The sequence below is a fragment of the Eulemur rufifrons genome, chromosome 1 (assembly GCF_041146395.1).
Source record: "Eulemur rufifrons isolate Redbay chromosome 1, OSU_ERuf_1, whole genome shotgun sequence".
Taxonomy (NCBI): domain Eukaryota; kingdom Metazoa; phylum Chordata; class Mammalia; order Primates; family Lemuridae; genus Eulemur; species Eulemur rufifrons.
This window is the reverse complement of record NC_090983.1, coordinates 39,302,100-39,327,627: the sequence shown is the minus strand read 5'-3', so window position 1 is coordinate 39,327,627 and position 25,528 is coordinate 39,302,100. Positions and strand designations below refer to the sequence as shown.

General features: G+C 42.0%; 1 protein-coding gene across 4 annotated transcripts in view; it reads left to right on the top strand.

The window, feature by feature from the left end:
* The window catches only part of MYO1B (myosin IB), a 175,532-nt gene that overhangs the window by 52,635 nt on the left and 97,369 nt on the right, over positions 1–25,528 (top strand). The gene's annotated exons all lie outside the window — the stretch shown is intronic.

Below are 25,528 nucleotides of genomic sequence, written 5' to 3'. Positions count from 1 at the left end.
AGCCCTGCTTATCAAAGTGTGGTGTTTGGACCAGCTGTGTCAGAATCCCTCAGGGGCTTATGAAAAATCTGATTTCCTAGGTCTTACCTCTGACCTATCCAGGAATCTACATTTTTCTCAAGGTTTCCAGGTGATTCTTAGGCACATATGAGTTTGAGGATATGTTGTCTCAGATGCATACTTAGAAATGTTTTTCTTTTCTTTCTTAACTGCTTACCACAAATCATGATCTTTTACCATAATAGTAGTTGCAGTAATAATAATAGCTAGTATTTATTGAGTACTCACTATGTGCAGGCACTGCTCTAAATACTTTCCATGTATTATAACTTATTTCATTTTCAGTTCTATGAGGTGGACACTATTACAAATGGGGATCTTGTCACAGAAAGATTGAGTGACTTATCAGAAGCTACACGGCTGGTGGGGCTGGTGGGAGTGGAGCCGGGTGTGAACACAGCGACCTGCTGCTCCTCAGCTGGAAATGGGTTTGTCTTATTCCGACGGGGCCTCTTCCTGTGCATGTCCATCCCACCACCCTTGGGTCACCTGTGTTCCTGCACCCCAAGCCTCCAAGATAATCTTGATGGTGCCTCAGTTTACCTATGTCAACTTTCCCACATGCCATTTTTCCATTTACGGTTTAAATCTTCACTTTGGGGGTGTTTAGGTATACGTTTGTACAGACAGAGAATGTTTAGAAGTCTATTCTAGAACATAGAAGTTTATACTCCAGAATATCCATTTTTATCCCTGCCCCTGAAGGATTCTTGTGGGAGGCAGCATGGCCCTGCTACCCTAGTTCACCCTCCTCACCTGTGAGGAAACAGTCACTACCAGCAATAAAATAAAATAAAATAAATTCTCTGTGTGCTTAGGATAGAGAAAGAAGCTTCTTACTGTGGCCTATAAAACACTGTATGTGATGTGCAAGGTACATTTTTACCTAATGCATTTGAATTTGCCAGATTCCCATCATACCCCCTCCCCATCTTGCTTTGTTCTTTCAGATTTCCCCCTCATCACACTCCCTCCCACCGCAGCCTCTTCGCATATTCTGTGCCTTCTGCCTGGAATGCTTTTCCCTCCTCCTTCCCCAAACCAACTCCTGCTCTTCCTCCAGACTCAGATCACAGTAGACCTTCTAGGGGAAGAACCTTCCTGCTGAGGCCAGATCTATTGCTCTTGTCACAGTTACAATTTAACATGTGTTTAAGGATTATTTGACCTGGAATATATTAATAGGAAGGGTTCAGTAAGAATGTATTGAACAGGACTTGGGTTTAAGTCCCAGCTCTTCTATTTACAAACTATGCAGTTTTGAACAAATTACTTGAAGAAACTTCAACTGAGAGAAATTAAGTAATTTACTCTGTTCAGTGGGAAAATACTTACTACAAAATCATAGGATTTTGGGGAGGGAAAAATACATAGTTGATATTTAGATAATACAGTTATCTGGTATATGTAAAGTGCTTAGCATGGAATCTGCCATAGCCCCATAGGAAAGGATAGTTGCTGCTATTAGCAGTGATAATTATAATAATCACTGTAATAATAAAATATGTGGGACACATTTCTCACACTCTTACACATGCTCTTTCTCACCATTTTCTCCACGGTAGGACATTTTCACTGCCTTTAATGCATCTTCCTGCATTATTTGTTGTGAATGTCCATCTTTGATAGTATCTTGAAACAGGATCAATGCTAACTTGGTTCCCTACTAACACTCAGCCTGGCATTCTCAAATAGGATATTTGTGGTATAAGGGGGTAAGATGACTTTAGCTTTTGATGCACTCTTACAGTAAACATTTCAAGAGTTTGGTTCCAATTTGAATAGAAAACAATTTAAGCAGCTGCTCGGACTATATACTTTGAAACCTTTGCCAGTAAACTTACCCCAAATTACATTTGGAATTTAATTTGAGCTGCTTACTCAAATTTGAGCTGCTCACTGTTAGTCTACAAAAGCATCCAGATTATTTTCCTTGTAATTCATATGTTTTGAAGGTGTCTGGAATTTATTTTTCTTTAAATTTCAGACAATTAAAAATATTTACATTCCATGTAAATACACACAAGTATGTGACTTTCAGATCGTGGAAATGTATAAATGAGTGAAATAAAAATAGATTGTTTTTTTACCTGTATTCTTCCAAAAACAGTTTTCTGTTGTCATACGTGGGACTTTTAGTTCCCCAGACATCAAACTCCTCCACTGGACCCCTCTTCTTCAGCTCCCGTCCTTCTTTGAACTTTCTGTCTCCCCCTTTGTGTGTTAAGCTGCACCTTTGATATCATTGGGTGGCATCCCCAGGGAAATGTGACTCCCCTGGGTGACAAAGTCTACACCATTTGTGTTTCTAATTGTGTAAGGAATGTCTTTGCAGTGTGATTTTTAAATTCTTTGAAAATAAGAACTTTTTCTTATGTGTCCCATAGAGGACTTAGTGCATTTCAGACAACGCAGTCATTGGATCCATTGAGAGCTACCTCTCCTCAGATTGTGAAACCTTATAGATAGGAAAGAATGAGAAGGGAGAGATGAGGGAAATAATTGAACTACAGGTTGAGCATTCCTAATTTGAAAATCTGAAATCTGAAATGCTACAAAATCAGAAACCTGAGCACTGACCTAATGCCACAAGTGAAAAATTCCACACCTGACCTCCTGTGACAGGTTGCAGTTAAAGTGCAGGCACACAACACAGAGTGTACTCAGGGTCCCCAAGGGAAAAATAAAATTACTTTCAGGCTATGTGTGTAAGGTGTATAGGAAACATAAATGAATTTCTTGTTTAGACTTCGGTCCCATCCCCAAAATCATTTTGTATAATTGCAAATATTCTAAAATCTGAAAAAATTTGAAATCCAAAGCACTTCTGGTGCCCGGCATTTCAGATGAGGGATACTTCACTCAACTGGTACTTAATCTCCTTCCACTTAGTTGGAATAACACTGCGAGAGTGCACCTTCAGATATTTTAGTTACCGAATCCAATGGCCTTTTGTTGGGTGATTACATTTTGACCTTGAATCAGTTGATTCGGTTTATCACCAACAGATGGATCTTCCTAAAATCAGATCATGTTACTCCCCTTCCCAGAAACCTTCATGGGCTCCCTATTACTCCCAGTTCCTTGGCCTAGTGTCTAGGGCCCTCTACAGTCCAGCCTTAGCTCTCTTCCCAGCCCCCAACCCTACTGCTGTCCCTCATGGAACCTCCTCTTGAGTCACCGCCATTTGTGGCTTTTCCTGCCCCAAACCCTGTCTCCTACCCCATACTCTTTCTCTGCTGTTAAAATCCTGCCTGTCTCCTGTGGTCTGTCTGAAAGGCTTGGTCAGCCCCAGCATAATCCACAAGTGACTTGCCCTGCGCGGAGTTGTTGGAACCACTCACATGGTCTTACACGCCACCTCTTACTGTGATTGATTGTGTGTCGGTGTGATCCTCTTGAGTGAAGTAGAAGCTTCTATGGGTCGGAAACTTTATCCTGCACGTCTCTGTGTTGCTCTCAAGGCTCCTCTCTTAAGAGTTCAACAACTGTAGAATAAAAGAGGTTTTAAATAGTTTTCCATTACATTTTACATGTGCTATATCTGACAGTTCAATGAAATCAAAATGTACTTGGTAGGATATTTGAGGAATTTATTCAAAACTTCATGCAGTATAATGAGAATTTTTTCATTTTTATGAAAACATAAGCTAACTACTGTTTTTATGGTGCTCTTCAACCCTAAGTATTTGTTTGGTTTCAATTTGTTCTTGTTGTCCGTATGCCCGTTGGAGAGAACTTGCCACCAGGAGGAAGAGTATGATGTGGCTCCTGGCAACAACCCCTTCTGTTGGTCACAGCTCAGGAGTGAGCTGCAGTGTGCCCTTCTTGAGTTGGGATATAATGTGGTGGCCGCCTTACATCAGGCGTTATGATCACTGTCTGAAGCAAGTAGCCTTTCCATGTTAGTAAAAGAAAAACCCAGCAACAACTTTTAAAAAACTTAGAAAAATGGCTTAAGGCTTTGAACACTTTCTGGTTACCTCACCTAAAAATTAGAAAGTAATTAGTGGGAGGATTTGGGATGGTGCTAATGTCAGTTGTCCAGATGTCAGCCCTCTGCCTCTGTGGAACCTTTGACCCCTAACTTTGTGCCGAAATGATTTTTTAGGACCATGTGCCATGGCCTGTGCATGACATTGCTAGAACGCTTGTGTGTTTTGCGTCCTTTTACGCCATTCAAGGTGAACCAGATAAATGTTATCAAGAACATGTTTGGCTGTATCTCAAAATGTACAAGTGCTGTGGTTGAGTGTACAGAGCTGAGCTTATGGTTCTAAGGTGGAAGACTCAGACATTGTTCTTCTTATATAATCAATATTTTTCTCTGCAACAGAAGATGAAATTCTGTGAATAAAATTGTATTTATTTTGAGAACTCTTATGACAACTAGATTCTGAATTCTCATAGAGGTTGCTCGTATAATTGGGTGTAAAAGTGATTTCTCAAGGGTGTGTGTGTGTGTGTGTGTGTGTGTTGATGAGATGTGACTGAAGCTATTGTATTATTTCTCTCATTTTACTTTTGGAATAGTTGAGCCTTTAATTGATCCAGTACCTCCCCAAAAAACCAGTTTTAGAAAAGAGTTTTATGTTTTCCCAGCTAGCATTCTTTGTACTTATTGCTTTAGAAAAGTTATTCATTTACTGAGCAAATATTTATTGAGAGCTTACCTACCATGTGGCAGGGGCTCTTTTAGACACTGGGATACAGCAATGAACAAACCAATGAAGTTCCTGTCTCCAGAAGGGAGACAATACTCTGACTTAAGGCTTCAGAAACCAAGATTGTTCACATCATCAATTAGGAGGAAAAAGGGGAAGAACAGACGAAGGGAAGCTTTGGTGAAAGAAAATAATGAACATTAAATGATGTTCTTATAAAACACCTTTTGAGCCACATTCTCTGAGGTAGTTGACGTCAGTGGATGATAGGTTATGGTCTGCAAAGCTTTGCATCTGCTTTGATCTCTGAACCACATGAGTAACTTGTACAGGAGGGGATCAGAGCTCTGTCTTACCTTCCAGTTTACATGCCTTAAATGAATATCTCATGTGTAATGACACCATCTTGACAACAACTAAAAGTATCCTTTTCCTTTGATGCATGACTGGGATGGGTCAAATAAATGGAAGGCAGGCACTCTGTCTGCTTTCAGTCTTGGGGGATATTTGTTTGATTCCAGACAACCAAGGATTGAAAACTTCTTGACTCAGAGAGGCTAGTTTCATATTAGCAGTACAATGGCATGTGGCAGTGAAGGTCAACTGTTGAACTTGAAAACTTCCTGAGGTTGAGTCCCTGGCAGGAAACATCTCTGAGCCTAGCACTTAATCAATCAGCTTCTACAAATGCTCCATGATTGAACTTACTGCCTTTGCCTCTCAAATTTTATTCCCAGTGTATTACTTTATTGGGGCTATTTTCAAACCAATTTCTTTGAGGATATATACTCTTGGCAGAAAGAGACGTCAGCTAATTTTTCTTCCAGATTATGTAGCTTTTTAAACTCAAGTAGGAAGGTTGGTTTGATGCCAGCCTGATGTTTTTGTCATGAAAACTGTTGTGATGTAAGAATACGTTTATTAATTGGAGAGTGTTTCTGGTTATGTCCGAGCAGTCTCAGAATCCTAATTTCTAGATCCTCAATTAAAATTTATATCCTTTCTCACCAAATGCATATCTCGGACTTGAAAGAGTTTGTTTTGAAAAGGCTGTTTGTGAAGCCAAGCATGTGTTCACACCAACATACATGACAATTTCAGTGAAGTAATCTTAAAAGGAAAGGTTTGGTTCTCAGAAAAATCAGCTGCTTCCTGCCAGAATGTGACTGGTCTTTGACAGGCCCTGAGAAATTCTACAACATTCTGGAAAAGATCCATTTCATCCAGAGGAGCGGCGCTGCAGCCTTGGCCCTGAAAAGGATTAGTCTAATACTTCGTCCCTGATGGAGAGAACCACAGCTGGACACACTTGGGGAGCCCTGCTAGAGAGGGTGTGTTTCGGGAGGGCAGAGGTCAGCATCGGCGTCGTGGTCTGTTGCTGGGACTCGTGTGGGGGTGAGACGGGGTGCGTAGGGCAAGGGAAGCCCTGTGGGAGTTTGTCTGAACAGGGGCTGGCAAATGCTCGTCCTGATCCAGTCCGGGGAAGTCAGCAAAGCCAGGGACAATAGACACAGAGTTCAGCAAAGCAAGTGTGGGGCCCCATGTAGGAGACTGAGGAACCAATGCTGGGGACTGGGGCCGTCGCAGGGGCAGAAGCTGGGGTCAAGGGGAACAGGCTCGGGCGCACCAGCCCCAGGCTCCAGGTCCAGCCTGTCTCAGGGGTCCCAGGTTCCCGAGTGGACGCGATTGTTCCTTCATGGGAAACATGATTAAACATCCACAATATGTGTGAGGTGCTGAGGATACAAAGATGAATTTGTCCTTAAGGATTCAAGGCCTGGTGCGGGAGACAGATTGGTAAATAAATAAGCACAGAGGAAAGAGAACTGCCATAAGAACGGCAGCGATGTGCCCTGGTCTGCCCTGGGCAGCCTAGTTCTCCCTGTTGTGGCAGCGTAGCAGCCCCTTGCACCCCCTAAATGTTTGAGTGTGGGCGGAAAATGGTGTGGTCCCCGAGAGTCGGGGTGCAGCCCGGCCTGAGGAGCTAGGAGATGGGTTTTGCCACATGGATAAGGAGTAGGATTCTAGGCCCAGGAAAGAATTTTCTAGTTAGAGGAGACAGTGTTGACTCAGTCATTCAACATGTGCCAGGCACTAGTGCAGATACTGGGGATAAAAGAGACAAAAACCTCAGTTCTGTTGGGCTTACATTCTAGCACTGAGAGACAGTACACAGCAGACGTAAATAAATAAAGGGTCTTTTAGATGACAAGTGCCGTGGAGAAATGTAAAACAGGGAAGGGGCATAGGGCAGTGGGGTGTGGAGTTGTGGTTTACCATTTTAAATAGGGTGGCCTGGGAATGCCTTGTTGAGATGGTGATGTGTCATCTTCAAGGGGTAAGGGCCGAGCCCTGTGACAGGCTGGGAGAAGAATGTTCCAGGCGGAGGGAGCAGCAGTTGCAAAGGTCCGAAGGGGAGACAGAGACAGAACAGAACGGCACGTCAGTGATCCAAGTGTCTGTGGGGTACAAGCTGGGGAGGGGAGATGAGGCGGAAGAGGAAGGCCGGACTCGGGTGGCAGAGAGCTTGTGTGCCAAGGATGCACACTCTGACCCAGGCAGAAGGAGAGAGAAACCAGCCTTGGGGTTTGGACTGTGCTGGGTGCACAGGGGAAGAGGAACGCAAGGAGAGGTTTAGGTGTAGGGACCTGGTAGGCTTTTTCAGTCGGTAATCTAGGCTAGAAGGGACAAAGACAGGAGGCTCATCTGGGAATGGGGGGACATTTCAGAGGTAAAGCCACAGAATGCCATGGCTGACTGAAGAGGGGAGGAGGCCAGTCACGGCTCCTGGTGGGGACGGAGTAGCAGGTCCTGCGTGCCAGGAGATTCCTGCCTGGAGACAGCTTGTAAGGCGGCAGTGCGCGCCCAGAAGAGCCAGGCTCCAGGCGATGCTTTGGATCCTTGGAACTGGGGACTTCCTCCCTGGCACCTCCACGCTCCCTGACTCCCCGACTCCCCAGTGCAGCAGACTGCTTTGTCTCAACCCAGGGAGGGGTGTGCATGGGCTTAAATTCCCAAGACTGGACCCGGCCACTTAGTTCAGTCACTCAACATTTACTGCTTTGTAAATCAGCTTCTAAAAAGTTTTAAGTAAAATTCAAATTTCTCTTTAGTGTATTAATTCACTGTGTAGCTGTTTTATTTTTAAGGTAATTATTTATTCATGTTCAGTTGTCTGACTCTTAACTCATGGGCTCTATGCTGCTTTGATTTGAACTTGCTCTTAAAGTGTTTAGGGTTTGGGAAGCAAAGAGACCAGCTTTGTGTGCTACCTCCCACCCCCATATTTTCTGCGTTTAGGGTTGTTAGGGACGTTTTTAAGAAAGTGCAGGTTTTGTAGTCTTGTTTTCTTATTCCTTAAACCTGGTTACTTAAATTTCAACATTGAGACATTCCCTCCTGTTGTCACTTCCCGTGGGCCCTTGTCTCTTGTTTGTTTTATCCCCCCATAGCCTAACAGCAGATGTTTTGTGTTTTCTAATATAATTTCTGACACCAGGTGTGTGGCTTTTTTCCAACACCAACCAATTCTCTGACACTAACTGGGTGTCCCAACGATTCAGTTCTGACATTAACTACACAGGTCAGAGTTAGCACAGACCCCGCGGGCCAAAGGCACAGTCCCACAAAACTGCCTCATGCCCTGGCCACTCACACTTCTGCCCAGACAACCACAAATTCGGGGGTTTCCACGATCCTTCATCAGGTTCAAGAATTTGCTAGAACGACCCGGAACTCAGGAAAACACTTAACATTTACTGGTTTGTTATCAAGGATACCACACAGGAGCAGTCAAGTGGAAGAGATGCCTAGGGCTGGGGTGTGTGCGTGCGCGCGCGTGCGTGTGTGTGTGTGTGTGTGTGTGTGAGTGTCCACGCTCTGGGTGTACCACTGTCCCAGCACAGCAGTCTGCTCACCAGCCTGGAAGCTCTCCCCCCAGCCCCCAAGCCAGAATCTTGCCGTTCAAGTTTTTATTACCCAATCTTCAGCTCCCCTCTCCTCCTCCCTGGAGGTGGGGAGGTGGGACTGAAAGTTCCCAGGCTTGGTCTTTAAATCTGGTGAACACCCCCTTTCTGAAGCTATCTAGGGGCCCCACTGTGAGTCACCTTGTTAGCATAACCTCAGGTAAGGGCGAAAGGGGAATGTTATGAAAAATAGAAGGCTCCTGTCACTCAGGAAATTCCAATGGTTTTAGGAGCTTATTGCCAGGGGCCTGAGACAAAGTCTACATGTATTTCTTTTTGTACCACAGATGTGGACATGCACATACATTGTTCTTAAGAAGTCTCAGAAAGCTCGTAGGGAAATACTAACACTCAATGCTGGTTGGCTTCCTGAAGCCAGGTTAAGGTTGGAATGTCTGGATGGTGTCCTAAAAACCTGAATTAGTGAGTCTTCTTTTTCCAAGAAATGTCAAAGGGTAGTTCAGCAGTTCAGTTCAGTAAACGTGTTGAGTGTCGCAGAGATGCAACTGCCCAGCCCGCATCTCTGGCACGAGTGCCGGGATCCCACCCGGCCCCTCTCGGGTCCTTAAGGACGTCTCGCTGTCCTTGTCTCCCCTCTCTCCTGCACCGTTTGTTGTCTTGCTTCTCCCTCTTCTATTCTCAGTGACGTGTGTTGCAGTGTTTCCCTTGATGCTGCATCTCTAGCTATCGCACCGTTTATTTCCTTTTATTACAAAGCTCTTCGAAAAAAGCTGGGCGTGCTTGTTGTCTCCCTTTTATCTCCTTTTCTTTCGTAAATTCACTCAGATTGGGCTTGCATTTCCCCACTCCACTAAAGCTGTTCTTTTTAAGGTTAGCGTGACCTCCATGCTGTCACATCCAGGGGTCAATTTCGAATCCTCCTCTTCCTTTAGTTGTGAGTTAACATTTGACCATGGGACCAACTCCTTCCTGAAACCCTTGTTTAAATTCGGCTTTCCGGCCTCCAGCTTCCCCGTTTGCCCCACCCCACTGGCAGCTCCATCTCCAGCCTCCGTGTGCCCTTGGCACGTCTGAGGGAGGGCTCAGCTCGGGGCCCTTGTCTTTCCTCCTGCGGACGCATCGCTTACCAGAGCCCACGTGAGTTTTAACGCCCCTCGTGTGCCGATGCTGCTCCCTGGTGTGGATCCGCCGCTGGACCTCTCCCCTGGGCTGCGGGCGGTTCGGCTACGTTAGCTCTGCAGCGTCTCCTTGGGTGGCTAAGAGGCATGTCACACTCACATGCTTCCAGCCAGACTTAGGACTGTCCCGCGTCCTCTCCTCTTTCTCACCGTGTCAGCGGCAGCCTCATCCTTTGGTTACTCGTGACACAAACCTTTTCTTCCTTGTCTCGCACCCATTCTCAGTCCATCATCAGGCCTTGTGCATCCCAGTTTGGTCAGCCTCATCACCTCCACAGCCACCATGCGTGTCCAGGCCACCACCCTGTTTCAGGTGGATTATTTGTGGTGGCCTCCCAGTGTCACCTCTCCTGTTGTTTCCTCCTCTTGCCCCTCACTCCCCAACTGTCTTTTCTCCACAGATGTTATGCTGCTCCTAGAGTGATCTTCTTATAAGGTGTCCATCATAGGGCTTTTCTTTGCTGCTCAGACACCCGCAGCAGGTCCCGTGTGGCCCGCAGGGCTCCCCTTGATCTGGGTGCCGGGCACTGGCCACCTCCCTGAATGCAAGTGTGGCTCCTCACCCCCTGACCCCAGCCATACTGGCCTCCTTGCTGCTCCTCGAACTTGCCGGACACTCTCAGCATTGCTCTTCCCCTGCAGAGGGGGGCTTACATCAGTCAGGAAACGGCTTGGTGGTCAGGGCGTTCTGTGACTATACGTGAAATAGCAGTTCCCACCCCAATCACCCATTATTCTCTTAGACTACTTTACTCTTCTTCTTCGGAGCATTTGTCATTACCTGACATTTCATTGTATGTCCATTTGTTTATCGTTTGTCCCCTGCATTAGAATGTCACCTCCTTGAGAGCAGGAGCTTTGTTTATTGTACACATCCCTGTATCCACAGGAATTAGAACACTGCCTGGCACGCAGCAGCCACTCTGTAAATACTTGTGGAGTGAGTGAGTGAGTGAACGAATGAATTTGGGAGCCTACTGTTTGTTAGAAACTGTGTATAGAAGACATGGTCTTCGTCTTCAAGGATCTTTCAGTCTAGTTGAGGGTGGCTGGCCACATAAACAGGTCAGTTTAATATAACAGCATATTTGCAAACACAAGGAATAAGTTGGAAGCACAGAAAAATTGGTGGGTTCAGAGATTCTGAAGGTGCCACCTGTGCCGAGTCTTACAGAAGGAATTCTTGATGTAGGTGGCCATTGTAGTTTATAGAAGATAAAGCAAAAGACAGTTTTGGCTGTGGCTTAATGAACCAGGGTGTTAGGAAAGGGAAAAGGTATTTGAGTTAAGCATGTAGAACTATTTTTTAATTTTAATAAAACATTCAAATACCAGTCTGCTTGAGTCATTGGGAGAATTGAAGGATTATGAAGCTTACTCCAGAGTAATAGGTGGAGAGTTTGGGATAAGAGAATTACTTAAAATTACAAACTTATGTGTCTGGAAAACTTGCCATCTTGCATTTCAGTCACCAACTGGAAAAAATTTTCAGACTTGTTAACTATGCCTAGATGTATGTGTTTAAGTGCAATGTTTTAATGAAAGAGTGACGAATGGCTGGATGTTGAAATGACAAGTGTAAACAGATGTGAATTTATTTATGTTTTATGACAAAACCTCTAGTTACTATTGGTGATGAATCATAATGTTATTTAGGAGGGGGAATATTTGATACAATGCATTTTGATTTAAACCTTTATTGACTGCTATGGAGGATGCACACTTCTTTGCATATGAAACCCTGCCCTGTGGATGTTAGTGTTTAATGTCTGGATGCACAGGTGGTCAGCTTGAGGTCTAAGAAGAATATTCTCAATTATAGCAGGAACATTCGAAGCCTTGTAAATAGTGTAGCTTAATTGCACGCAAATTTAGCAATGGAGGAATATGTTAGAATGTACGCATTTGCTACAAATCTTTTTCCTTCGGCCTACATCAACAGCCAGAATTCAGGTAGCACCTGGAGGGAGGGAAGGTTTGGAAGGTTTGCACCATGGCCCTCTACCTTTGGGAAATACACGCAGGCCTCATCTCAGGTTACCTACTGAAGACCTTAGGCTCCCCGGTTAAGAATGGAGGGATCCATTTCTACTTGTATCTTCTATATTTTCATGAAATATTGGGTTGTTAAGGGCTCCTGAATGTTTCTTTAGAAGTTGCTAGTATTTAAGCCATGGCTTTAATTGTTCTCACACCCTACCTCACATTTGGCCACATATTGTTGCTGTTTCTCCTGTCTATACTTATCCTTGCCTTGGCTATTACTAATAGCAGAGTCTTGTGCATATTTTGTCCATGTGAATGGCATTATGGCTAAAAACAGGGACAATCAAAATGGCAAAATCTCATCTGAGGTTGGGGAAATGTATTAAAGGAAACTGTTACTGAAGTATAAAGATTTTAAAGGCATAAATTATAAAAGGAACACATGTAGCTATTTAAGATTACATGATATGGGTGAGTCACTGCTCTCTGGTTACTCATTACCTGGAACGTGCGTATAAGGAAGGAGGAAGTGTAGGAACGTGTGTATGGGTGCTTTTTTGGGCAGTATTCCTAAAACAAATAGAAAGTGGTCTGTAACGCTTTGAACATTTGCTTCTTTTCCGTAACATTACTTAACTTTCATTATACCAATATGATATGATTGCAAGTGCAATACTTTGTGTTGCAGGCAGAATTTAGGTAGCATAAATGAATTTTAAAACTTGAAAATCTTTGTCATTTTCTGTATTTAGGGACTTTAAATTTTCTTTGATGTTTGCATATATGTGGCATTGATCTTTAGTAGGACTTTTAAAATTAAAATCTGTCCTAAGTAAAAATTCTGGCTGTGAAGTAGAGAACTTGATTTTGATAAATTTCTAGCTAGTGATCAGTTGTTAAGTTTTTCTTCACTTTGCCCCTTTTGCCTACTGTTTCCTTTGTCCCACTGTTTGTTTCATTTCTTCTCCTTTCACCCTGGTGTAGTATTCTGTTGTATTCATTCCACTCCTCCCCACGTATTCAAATCCTCCTCCTCTTTCAAGATGTATCTGGGGTACCACCTCCATTTCGAAGCCTCTTCCCTGTGGTCCATACCATGCATTATGTCACAAGTATATGGCCCTTTATCATATACCATCTTATATATCTCCTTAATTGTTGCCTATTTAAGTATTGGATTTCTATAAGAATAAACATCTTTTGAGCAGGAGCCATGCATTATACATACTTACTTTGTTGCCTCAAGATCAGTGATCTTAAGAAGTCACCTGGGTTTGTTTGCTTAGCTATAGTTAACTTCAAGTACCACTATCCTAATGTATTGTGTACATTATAAAACATACAAGAACAGGAATTTTTTTTAAGTGATGAATAAAGACGTTTAAATAGAAGTTCTAATATTTTATATCCGTGCTCCAGTGGCTCATCTTGGGCATGTCATGGGGTGCCCACACCTCACCTGAGAGGCCTGGTTTTAGGTACATGGTGGTACTCAGGAAATACTCACGTTTAGCCGTCAGCTGTTCTGTGCTGGTTGCTAACAAAACTCCCACCTGCCATAGATGAAACTTGAAGTTATAGCTTTAGTGTGTTTAAGGTCTTGTAGTGGGGTATGAGAGATGTGTTCATCAGAATGAGGTAGATTCTGCTTGTGTAACAGGCTTTCTTCATAGCTGAAGGCAGAGCACAGCCCAGCTCTGTCTCTCACTGATGGCACAGTCTGTTGGGGGTCACATGGCTGTCCCTAGAGGCTCTTCTCTGAGGTGACTCAGCTATCCAGGCTGCTTCTGTATTGTCGTGGCAGCATCTGGACCACATGGCTTCTAATTGCTGTGGGAGGTGAAGAGAAAGCATGGGCGGCCTTCACTGGCCAGTGCACAGTCACGTGGGCTCAGCCTACTGGCCAAGGAAGCTGGGAGACACAGTCTCTCCTTGTGCCCAGGAAGCAGAAAACGGAATGGGATTTAGTAAATACGTGAGATGGTCTCTTGTCTGCTATGATTGTTTCAGTAGCATCACTACTGTTTGATAATTCAACTCATGGGTACATGTAAAGCAAGCTTCTTCATGAATTTAAACATGAGTTCAGTAGTGTAATTTAGAAAGAAAGCCCTCTTAAAGTATTTTCAAGTATTTTTTTTCCTCATAATAACTAATCATGATATGTTTCAACATTTCCATTTTAATCTTATTTGATTGCATTTCTACGAAAGTAAAACTGTGTTCCCCTTTTTCATGTGTTTGTTGTTACTCCTTTTGTTTCACACTACTGGTCAGCACAGACACTAGTAACTTTTTAGTTTATTGTGAACAAAGGCTTTTAGTAGTTGCTATTGTTTATAGAAATAGTTTATATTATCTGATTATTTGTGATTATGTAATTATTTGAAGATGTTTTAATGTTTTGATGGTTTATTGCAATAGATCTATCTTTTGTCCAATTCTCATATTATTGATTTTCTTGGAACCAGCATGTCGGTTGGGATGATTAGAAAATTAGATGCTGATCTATTCTGTATTTATTCATGTATTCGTCTATTGGGAATTTTGATAAAATGGTTCTAAATGGCTTTGAAACTTAAGCCAAGTGCAATGTTAATTTTTTTGGATTCACCGTTTTCCAAATGGGTGATGAATAAATAAAAGCCAATTTCCCCTGTACTCAGGAGTGTGTGTGAGGGCAACTTTGATTAAATTCTTTTTCTAAATATGGATATGGTCAAAGATGGAAGGTGAAGAAATATGGAAGTCTTAGAAAAGATTACAGAAGAATTATTTTGTCAAGAAAGGAGAAGAATATTGGATTTTTTCAGGAGAGGTTGGGAGGGTTTCAGGTGGTTGGGTAATGGATTGGGGGGTAAAACACAGAATTAAGAATATGCTAACAATTTAAGTAGATAGGGAATCCATCCCAACAGTCATGCATTAAGATTTCCTACTTCCTTGACATGTGTCAGGGCAATAGGCTTTCAAAGTTTCTCTTGACTCTGTATAATTTTTAAATTGTAGTCTTTTTATTCTGGTAAACCTGCACGTGTCTGTTTGCACACTGAAGATTTTCCTAGATTTGTGAATAGTTTTTAATGTTAACAGTTGTAACTGAATAAATGAAAATATTCTGGGAAAAAATTTTCTTAGCTATGCTTATAAGGGAGCTTGTATATTGTGAAGGAGATCCATCTGTCCATCCATCCTCTCGCCCTCCCCACCAAAACAAAGAAGAGCTCTACCTGTATGCATGGATTTTAATCATAACAACTATGTTAGTTTTTTATAGTTCATATATATGTGAAGAATATGCATGTGAACTAATTATTCCCTCACATTCACAATTGACTGGAGGCAGCTTACTATTTTACAGTCAATATAATAAAATAAATATTAATAGCTTTCTAAAAGTCAGAGTAAAGGAAACATAGAAAATAAATAAGACCCAAGTGAAAGTTAATACCCGACGTCTTCTATACTTACTGAGCTTGAACTATTCATTTCCTGGTAGTCAAAGCAAAAAGGGAAATATGATCAGTTACAACATTATTTTTTGCATATAAGATCAAAGTGCAAGATGTGCTCAAAAGAGTGAAGTGTTCCTTGCCAGTTAGGTTTAAAAGGGATTTCTCTTAGGAGACTTAAGACGTGTAGGATCTCTTCCTGAGTAGCACCTCCTCCCAAGACTTCCTTGCGGAAAACTGAGAATTTTATATAGCTGCCTCTTATGTTACTAAGTGGTAGCAGAGGACATAACACCAACGTGCAATTTAGGAAAAGCAAGTCTGTAAGAGGTATAAGTTGGTGGCTGTCATTCTTGGCTGCAGAACTGCTGCACAATTCCCTCATTATCTGTAGGGTGTGGGGGAGGAGGAACAAGGCATCTTCAGCTCCCTGAGTGTCTCCAAGGTACATCCAAGGTGACAACCACTGGTACAAGTGCCTACCTTATTGGTTTGACTAGAGTGAAGAATACAAGGAACAGATATTTGCAGTTTTTCCTTCAGGTGCTTCCTGTTGGCTGTGATAGTTTTGTATGTTCATTTATTTGTTTTCTGTTTTCTTTTAATTGGGCTTTAAATTAAAGGTGGTCTGCAGATCATTGGAGGTCGTATTCTCTGGTAAGGGCCTAGAGTACACATACTCTGTTGCCAATAAAAGACAGATTCTTAATTTTTTTTTTTTTTTGAGACAGAGTCTCGCTTTGTTGCCCAGGCTAGAGTGAGTGCCGTGGCGTCAGCCTAGCTCACAGCAACCTCAAACTCCTGGGCTTAAGCGATCCTACCGCCTCAGCCTCCCGAGTGGCTGGGACTACAGGCATGTGCCACCATGCCCGGCTAATTTTTTCTATATATATTTTAGTTGGCCAGATAATTTCTTTCTATTTTTAGTAGAGACGGGGTCTCGCTCTTGCTCAGGCTGGTCTTGAACTCCTGGCCTTGAGCGATCCACCCGCCTCAGCCTCCCAGAGTGCTAGGATTACAGGCGTGAGCCACCGCGCCCAGCCCAGATTCTTAATTTTAAAACTCACTGAGTAGTACGTTGGGCTGTCATCTTTTTCTCTAAAATTTAGGAAGCAAACCAAGACTTGTTTGAATAGATGGCCCTCATCTCCGTAGAGGTGTGGGTCATAGGTATATGGCAAATAGCAAGTTCTCTAGACTGGAACTGGTTATAGTTAGCTCTGGTGATCAGGCGACTCTGCAGGGTTTGGTGATGGTTCCCAGTCTTCAGGCCTGCAGAGTTACTGCAGAGATTGGTATTTTAAAATCTTAATCGGTAGGTATTTGAAGTACACATATTTGAAGAGAGCTGTTGTGTGTGTGTGTGTGTGTGTGTGTGTGTGTGTTTTAACCTTAAGCACTAAGGCGAGACCCATTGGCATAAAATGGCTTTAGGAATTGGAATTCCCTATTTGACCGTTTCTAAAAATTTCAGAATGTCTCCCTTCAGTAAGTGTTTAGTTCTAAAATCTCCAGAGACATGTGGCTTCTTTCCAAATCTCTGTAGATTTTCTTCCCTGCCACTAACCCTGCCATTAGTGTATAGAAAGCTCCAGCAAAGGTCCTCTGGCATCGTCCTAGGACATGTCACTGAATTGATTGGATTCAACAGCATGTCAGATCTCAGTGGGGAGAAAGTCATATGGGTGAGGAGCAAAGGGTTACTACAGCTTTTCTAGACAGTCTCCTAGTGGTTTAAGTTAGACAGATTTAACATGTAAAGTCTTTGAAGACTTACTGGTCCATTCATCCATTAAAAATTTTGAGTTCCTCACATCTGCAAGTCCCAGTTACTCTGATTGTAAATTCGGAACATTGAAACTCTAATTCCTCCTCTGGGAAGGAGGTCTTTTGCTGGGGAGAAGCAGAAGAGGACTTTGATGGCAGCCCTTGGTAGCTCTTAGGAGGCTGTGGTGGAGGGAGAACCTTGGCCTCTGATGCTGGGCACAGTTCCTGGTAGATTGTAGGCACTTGATAAATACTGACAACAGAACTCAAGAAGGAAATTAGGATGAAAGTGATAATTTGCTCAAGGATGACCTAGAGAAGTGACCACACCTTTTTTTGGAGCAGATATAGGGTGTATTAGCTGGGGACTGTAGGAATGAATGGTAGAAGCAGCATATTTTCATTAGCCAGCTCTGAAGATGACTCTAAATTGCCTTTGCTCCCTAGTTTAAGAACTGGCAGGATTCTAGAACATTGTGAGTGCAAATGTAACCACACTTTGTCTGCCTTTTAAAAGTAGATTTTAGGCCAGGCGCGGTGGCTCACGCCTGTAATCCTAGCACTCTGGGAGGCCGAGGTGGGCGGATCGTTTGAGCTCAGGAGTTCGAGACCAGCCTGAGCAAGAGCGAGACCCCATCTCTACTAAAAAATAGAAAGAAATTATATGGACAGCTAAAAATATATATAGAAAAAATTAGCTGGGCATAGTGGCGCATGCCTGTAGTCCCAGCTACTCGGGAGGCTGAGACAGGAGGATCGCTTGAGCTCAGGAGTTTGAGGTTGCTGTGAGCTACGCTGACGCCACGGCACTCACTCTAGCCTGGGCAACAGAGCGAGACTCTGTCTCAAAAAAAAAAAAAAAATAAAAAAATAAAAGTAGATTTTAGATGACTATTTGCCTATGTCTTCAAACAGAATTTATATCAATTAGCATTAGGGAGAATTGCTGAATTCTAACAAATAACCTAAATGAAGAATTTTAGCTAGAGAGTATGAAATAGATTCCCCTCTTTAATATTCTTTTAGTATTTTGAATCTATAGGGCTCTTTCTTTGTAAGCATATGAATGTACACTTACATATGCACACTTAAATAACAGTTATTTTGGTTTCCCCTTTATTTAGTTATTTATAAATGGTAAGCAAACGTAGATGTTGAAAATGCCATATATTAATTTTATTGCTTTTTTCCCATGAATAGAAGAAAAGACAATGTTAGGATTCATTTTACTGATTTATTCTGAGCACACACCATGTGTCAGTGCTAGGCACTTAGATGGTGAGTCATAATTCCCACTCTCAAGGGAAAGAAACTGTAAACAAAAAGTCTCCCAAACTTAAAACACCACATGCTAAGGCTGTAATAGATGGATAAATGGGTGTACAGGCTAGGGACTCCTAGAATGAGGTGAGAGGCAGGGAGTTCCAGGGACATGAGCCAGGAAAGACAGCTGGGCCAGCTCCAGAAGAGAGCCTTGCTTGCTTTGTAATCTGTATCACATCAGTGAGTAATCAAGTTCTTTTTTTTTTTTTTTTTTTAATTTCAGACTATTACAGGGGTACGAACGTTTTGGTTATATAAATTGCTTTTGTACCGTTTGAGTCAAAGTTATAAGTGTGCCCTTCACCCAGGTAGATAGTGTGCATTATACCTGTTAGGTGTGAATTTACCCATTCCTTCCTCCCCCCTAGAAATCAAGTTCTTTAAGACTGGGTTTTGTATGAGCATATCCTGCCTGGTTTTTACCTCTCTGGATAACCAGAAATCAGTCTGGATGTACGTAAAGGAAGCTGTCATATTGAAGATATAAGCTTGTATCGAGCTTATGTTTTGTAATGAAAACATGCATAGGTACGATGCGCATCCTCCAAGGACCTGATGCCGATCTCCGAGTGCCTCTGGGACTAATCTCTGTTCTCATCCAAGTCTCTTGCCCCCATCCAGCTGTTCTGGGAAGATTGTCACTAGCTTCCAGGGCTTGCTTTATTCTTAAATTCTTAGTGTTGGTTTAAGTAGTTAAATAGTTTCTCAAAGTTTGGTGATTGTTAAGGCCAAAGTCTTTTATCAGGTGACTTTTCCCCCCTGCAGACATGTGGTAATTAATACTAACTGCTGCTTGCAGATTTAAGTGTTTCTTTCTCCCAAATAGACTGTAATCTGTGTATGTGGTATTTGGACACAGTCATTTTCTCGTGGCTGCTTTTCAGACATATCGACATGACTTAAAAAACTTCCAAGCAGATATTTGAGTGTTCTGTATTTGGGTTCATTTTGGAACTGTGCTTTCTGTGTGATGGAAGCATAGCAGAGCTGTGTGAAACCCTTTGTAAGTGTCAGTGCACTTTCTGTGTGTCAACATTGAATCTCTCTCTAGCTTAAAGCAGCGGTCCCCAGCCTTTTTGGCACCAGGAACCGGTTTCATGGAAGACAGTTTTTCCACTGATGGTGGTGGGGGGTGGAGATAGTTTCAGGCACATTACATTTATTGTGCAGTCCATCCTCTCTGCTAATGATAATCTGTATTTGCAGCTGTTCCCCCGGGCTAGCATCACTCACTGCCTCAGATCATCAGGCATTAGATTCTCATAAGGAGCGGCAACCTAGATCCCTCGCATATGCAATTTATGGTAGGGTTGGCGCTCCTGTGAGACTCTAATGCCACTGCTGATGTGACAGGAGGAGGAACTTATGCAGTGATGCCAGCGATGGGGAGCAGCTGTAATTACGGATGAAGCTTTGCGGGCTCGCTCTCTCCCACCTCCTACTGTGTGGCCAGGCCATGGACTGGTGCAGGTCTGTGGCCTGGGGTTGGGGATTGCAGGTTTCAAGCATTGCTGTCTAATCATCCCCTGCCTAAAGTTCTCTGGCAGAGAATGGTGGAGAGTCAAGGAAAAAGGAAACTTGGAAACTTGTGAAGGAGGGAGTGACCTCTTTGTGGTTGAGGATAACTCCGGGAGGGAGGACGAGGGCTGCAGGAAGTGAGCCTGCGGGCAGAGTGTTTTATGGTATTTTTGGTTTACCCATTTTTATGTGGCCATGGGGAAGCCACTTTTGATATGCAGACATTTTAGCATTTAAAAAAAAAACCCATAAAAATAGTAATCAAATAATGTGCAGAACAGACCGGGCATCTTGAGCTTCCCTTTCCTTATCAGTGAAGCACCTTCCGTAGCGTGGGACCAGGACTGGGGAGAGGGAGGGAATGGGAGTGAGAACCCTCTGGAAGACACGTTCACATAAGAAGTCCTTCCTGTGTTGACCAGTGGTCCTTCTAGAGAAAGCTGTCAGTCACTATAAGCTCAGAGCTTGCTCATTCTCTGAGGGGCCTTCTTTCTCCATGGTCTGAATCATAAGCCTCTGATTTCCCCCTTGAGTCACTGATTTAAGACATGGATTTGGCTAAGTCATAATGGAATTTATTTGTTTTCTATTTGTAAATCTAGAGGAAAAGTTTCCACCTTTTGTCTATGTCCCAAATTTGCAAACTTTATTTGAATAGGTCCATCATAAACTGGGTGTGGGGGAGACGGGAGCCCCTGGGCCGCGTAAGGATCGCTTCAGTCAAGACTGCCCAGAAAGTGCCCACACATGCTGCTAGCACTTCCCTCTGGTGCCTCAGCAAAGCAAGTACATCACACTGAAAATCAGCGTGCACGCTGGAACAATAGTCTTGGTTCTGAGAACTGATATAACCTCGCTTTGAGTGTTAACAATTTTTTATAGAAATATTTAAAAGTAAGAAGTTAAATCTGGCTGCAGTGGAAACAAGATTGGGAATGGAGAAAGCCATAGTTATAAAAAAAAATGACATTGTATTTTGACAGCATTGTATCAGGATGGCTTGTGAAAATGTCTTGCTTGAATATAGAAAACCCCATTAGGAGGTTACTGAAGGCCAGAAATGAGGAACTCATCTACGTCAATGACAAAGGTGGTGATGGAAAGGAAGGGGCGGATTTGAAAGGTATTAGGTGCCTGGATGAAAAAGGAAAAGCAAAATTTTTATTCAAAAAATTTTTTTTCTGGTTCCAATATCCCTCTCTTGCTCTAGGGAAAGGTTTTTGTTTTTATTGTTGTGCTGTTTTCAATAAGTGACACAGACCAAATGACTTGTCCTCACATAACTAAATTATTTTCTGGTTAGATAGTACATGATTTCTCTAAACTGAGCACCCGAAGGTAGGGATGATATTTCTCTGCCTGACACTCTCTTGACACATAAAATGTTTATTGGATTAATGAGTACTGAGTTCTCTTAAAATTATTTCCAGAATATATCCTCCTTTACAGTGTCATGATATGAATTTAGTTATTAACCAGGAAGGCTCAATATTATTCTTATTAGTTTGCCAGTTCGCTTTTCTTCCTCTATGATAATATATGCAGACTCAGACTGTGTATATACCAGTGGTCTATGTTATCTGTGTATGTATGTGCATCATCTATTTATATTCAGGCGCATCATTCATATTGGTTGCTTTAATTGAATTTTGCAGCCACTCTATGAAATGGCTGCAGATCTGGTTCTCCCGAACACGAGTGGACTGGTGACCGTGATTCTATCAGGCAAACCTGCAGATTTAGCCCCAGCTGGCCGTTTAGTCCCTTATTGAGTGCCTGCTGCATTTCTAACACTGTACAGGGTGCTTTATAAACGTCCTCTGCACAGCCCCATGAGGCTTGAAGCACAAACCAAAGCTTGAAGACGTTGATAACCTTTCACTACTGCTCACTCCATTTTTTTTTTTTTTTAAACCAAAGCAGTATGTATTTGGGGTTCCAATTCAAATGGCATCTCCACCCAGCGCCTTCCGTGGTAACCTCAGCCAGATCTCTCTGTACTTCTGCAGTACATGGTGCCATGCAAGGTCCCCAGCACAGCGCTTTCTGCTCTGCATGGCCATCCTGTGTCCTGCCCTTTCACTGGCACGAAGCTGTGACGTCTGCGTCATTGCATCCTGTGTACCTAGCGGACACCTGGGGCTATCAGAATTGGACGAGGCACAGTGGCTTACATTTGAATGTTACAAATGTGAGAAGCTCGCTTTACTGAACTATTAATATTTGGGATGTGGATGTAAAGTACCTTAGATCAGAATGTGTGTTTCAAAGTTAGACAAAGAAAAAAGACACACAAAATGGCATACAAGGTGGTACATTTTTAGGCTTTAGATCAGTAGGGAACATCCGTGAAAAATCAGTCAGCATTTTGAAAACTTGAAATCATTCTTTTTACTTTAATGAGTTAAATGCTAAATTCAGCATTACTTTTTAAGGGTGATTAGGAAGGTTTTTGGAATAACTTGGGGTAAGTGTTTCCATGAATTAATTGCCTATACTAAAGTCATAAAAATTGGCCATGAAATTAATTGAAATAAGCAATTTTGCAAAAAAGTTTTCAAATGTTTGTGTTGGGAATTTGTTTAAATTGTATTTACCTTGAATCAGAAAGGCTATTCTTGTAACTCTAACTGTACAATTACTTAATAATGAGAGTTGGGTAATAAAAGATGATTGTTAGAATTCTTTTGTTAAAAGGGATACTAAAAATACTGTAAGGGCTTATTGAATTCGAATTAAGTGCCCTAATTTCCTATTTGTTCTTTCCCCCAAATCAGGTGTGCTTTGTTAATTTCTGGATGGGGGAAATAACATAACTTCCTCCTTGTTCTCTGGTTCCTCCTTGCCTCTGTCCTTATGTATGCCTTGGAGTTCAGTGTAGCTTTTTCTTAACATGCTTCTCTCAGTAAAAGACTTTTTTCCCCTTTTCTGAATGGCTTTAGGAGTTGCAGAATTGTTTATTACTTTCTCCCACCTCCTTTTTTTTTTTTTTTTTTGGAAGACTTACGTGTCTTTGCTGTTAGGCTTTAAGCTTCTGCAGCAGTCCCCAACCTTTTTTGGCACCAGGGACCGGTTTCATGGAAGACAATTTTTTCACGGACCAGGGGTGGGGGGTGGGGTGGCAGAGCTCTGCAGCCAGGTCCGTGGCCGCGGGGTTGGAGACCACAGTTCTAGAGGACAGATTCTCTTAATCATCCATCCTCGGGACCCTCACAGTGAGCACTCTTACCTCATGGGTATCCATGAACTCCTCTGGGAGCCCTGCCCTGGTGGTTGGTCTCACCCTGATTCCACGTACTCTTCCATTTTCGTTATTAAGGGATAAAGTCAAGTCAGTAGAAGCCATTCACACTTGATCAATTTATGAGGTAAGGCCCTATAGTAGTGAAGGTAGATGAAGAAGTGGAATTAGCCTCTTTGCTTTTGACCTCTTACCAAGCCCAAGTAGGATGCTCCACTGTGGAGCACTTTCCCCCTTTGGTGGTTTGTTTTGTGCCTTGGGTATGTTTTCTTTGAAGCTGTTGAAGTTTTCAGGAGGAAGTGCTCAGTAGCAACGGGTTACTACTAAATTCCAAAGAGCAGCTTCCAGGCCCTGAAGGCAGATGTTTCCTCACTACTTTTATATCTTAAGTCCAGTCCTTTTCCTTCCTGGGGTAATTTAGTCTCTCTAAATCTCTTATCTACTTCCTAATGTGTGTCTCCAATACCTAGTGTTTGTAATCCACCTTTGACAAAGAGTCAAGTTCACTTTCTTGCCAGTCCGGTAGAAGGAAAGGTGCTTATTCTGTTGAGTGACTCTTAGGAAGCTGGCCCTGGCCCTGGTAGACTTGAGGGTCTCCATTATGATTAGTTAATGGTCAGGCCCGTGGGCTTGAAAGAATCTGGGTGTGTCCCTAAGTTTCCTTATTACATGTGAATTACAAATAAAATTTCTAAAATCTCAAAAGGAGACCACCCCTTAAATTTTGGATTATTTTCTATAACTAGCATGTGAACTTTTGAAATAAAGAACTTTGCTTATTAATTCTAATGCTATTTAAGTAGGAGAATTTCTTATCCAATTATCCAGAGATTTCTGTTGTTTCTTAAAATATTATGACACATGTGAACCATTTTTTTACACGTAACGCCTTCTTAGTGGTTACATTTGACTGACAAGATTAAAATATATTTGAGTGACCCATTAAAACAATGGGAAACGTGGCGTTTGTTGAGGTTGACCTAGGCAACATATGAATTTTCACAAAAATACTATGGGATCTGATTTTTGAAAACCAGTATGATTCTAAAGGAAGAAGAAACTTTTTATGCCTGTTTGTCATGTTCTATTTTAAAGCCTAACTTTTGAGCTTTGATATTTTACTATTGTCATTCCAGAACAGATGTCACTTTAAAGTGATTTATCCTGATGACATTATTCCGTTTTGTAGCCAATACAAACAAACTTTTTTCAGTTATAAAGCAAAAAGAAAGCAAAGTGACTACTTACATTTAGGATATAAGAATATAAATGAAATCAGAAAATTAAATGTTGATAAAACATTCTCAGAAAGATGACAATAGCTCATTTTTAAGATAATTCTCACCTGCATTCTACAGTATGTTCTGCCATGGCATAGCATCTTTTTTTTTGTTGCTGAAACAGGGTCTTTCCCTGTTGTCCAAGCTGGAGTACAGTGGTGTGACTATAGCTCACTGCAGCCTCGAACTCCTGGCCTCAAGCAGTCCTCTTGTCTCAGCCTCCCAAAGTGCTGGGATTACAGATGTGAGCCACCATGCCCAGCCAGCATCATTCCTATATTGGGATGGCAACTAGGGACTTCTTTGAGTTTAGATGTGTAAAAAGAAAAGTAAGATCCTCTTTTTTGTTTTTTGGGCCAATTGTTTTTGTATGGTATATCTTTTTCCACCTCATTTCCTTTCAACCTATCTATGACTTTAAGTGTGACTCCTGTAGGCACATATAGTTGAATCTCTTTTCTATCCATTCTAACATTACCTGCCTTTTAGTTGGAATATTTTGTTCATTAACACTTAACGTACTTATTGATATGGTTGTATTTAGTGTGCTCTTTAATTGTATATTTTCTATTTGTTCCCTCTGTTTCTGTTCCTCTTTTACTACCTCCTTTTGGATTATTTGAGTTTTAAAAATGTTTATAATTCCACTTATTTTTTAGTTATTTTGGCTATAGCTCTTTGTATTACTATTTTAGTGGTTGTTCTGGTGATTGTAATATATATTCCTAACTTTCCAGAATCCATGTAGAGTTAATATTGTCTCACTTTATGTGAAATGTAGAAACCTTCCAACCATTTAGGTCCATTTACCATCCATCTCCTCCTAATCCAGTCCTTCATGTTTATTTTCACATTCTTTCCTTATTACTTCATAGAGTACATTTTGTCCATTGCTATTTATTTTGAAGAAAGGGTTACTTTTGTTCTCTTATCATCTCTTGCTCCGAAGCTTGGATTGTTTGGAATGTTTACCAATGTTGTGGCTATGAGGGAACAACTTTATTGTGTAAATAAGTTAATTTACCATGCTTGTACTGGCATAGGACAAGACTGCAGTAAAGCTTTCCAGGATAAAAGTATAAATAACTAGAAAGACTTATTTTCCCTAAAGTTTTCCCTTATGATGTGATAGG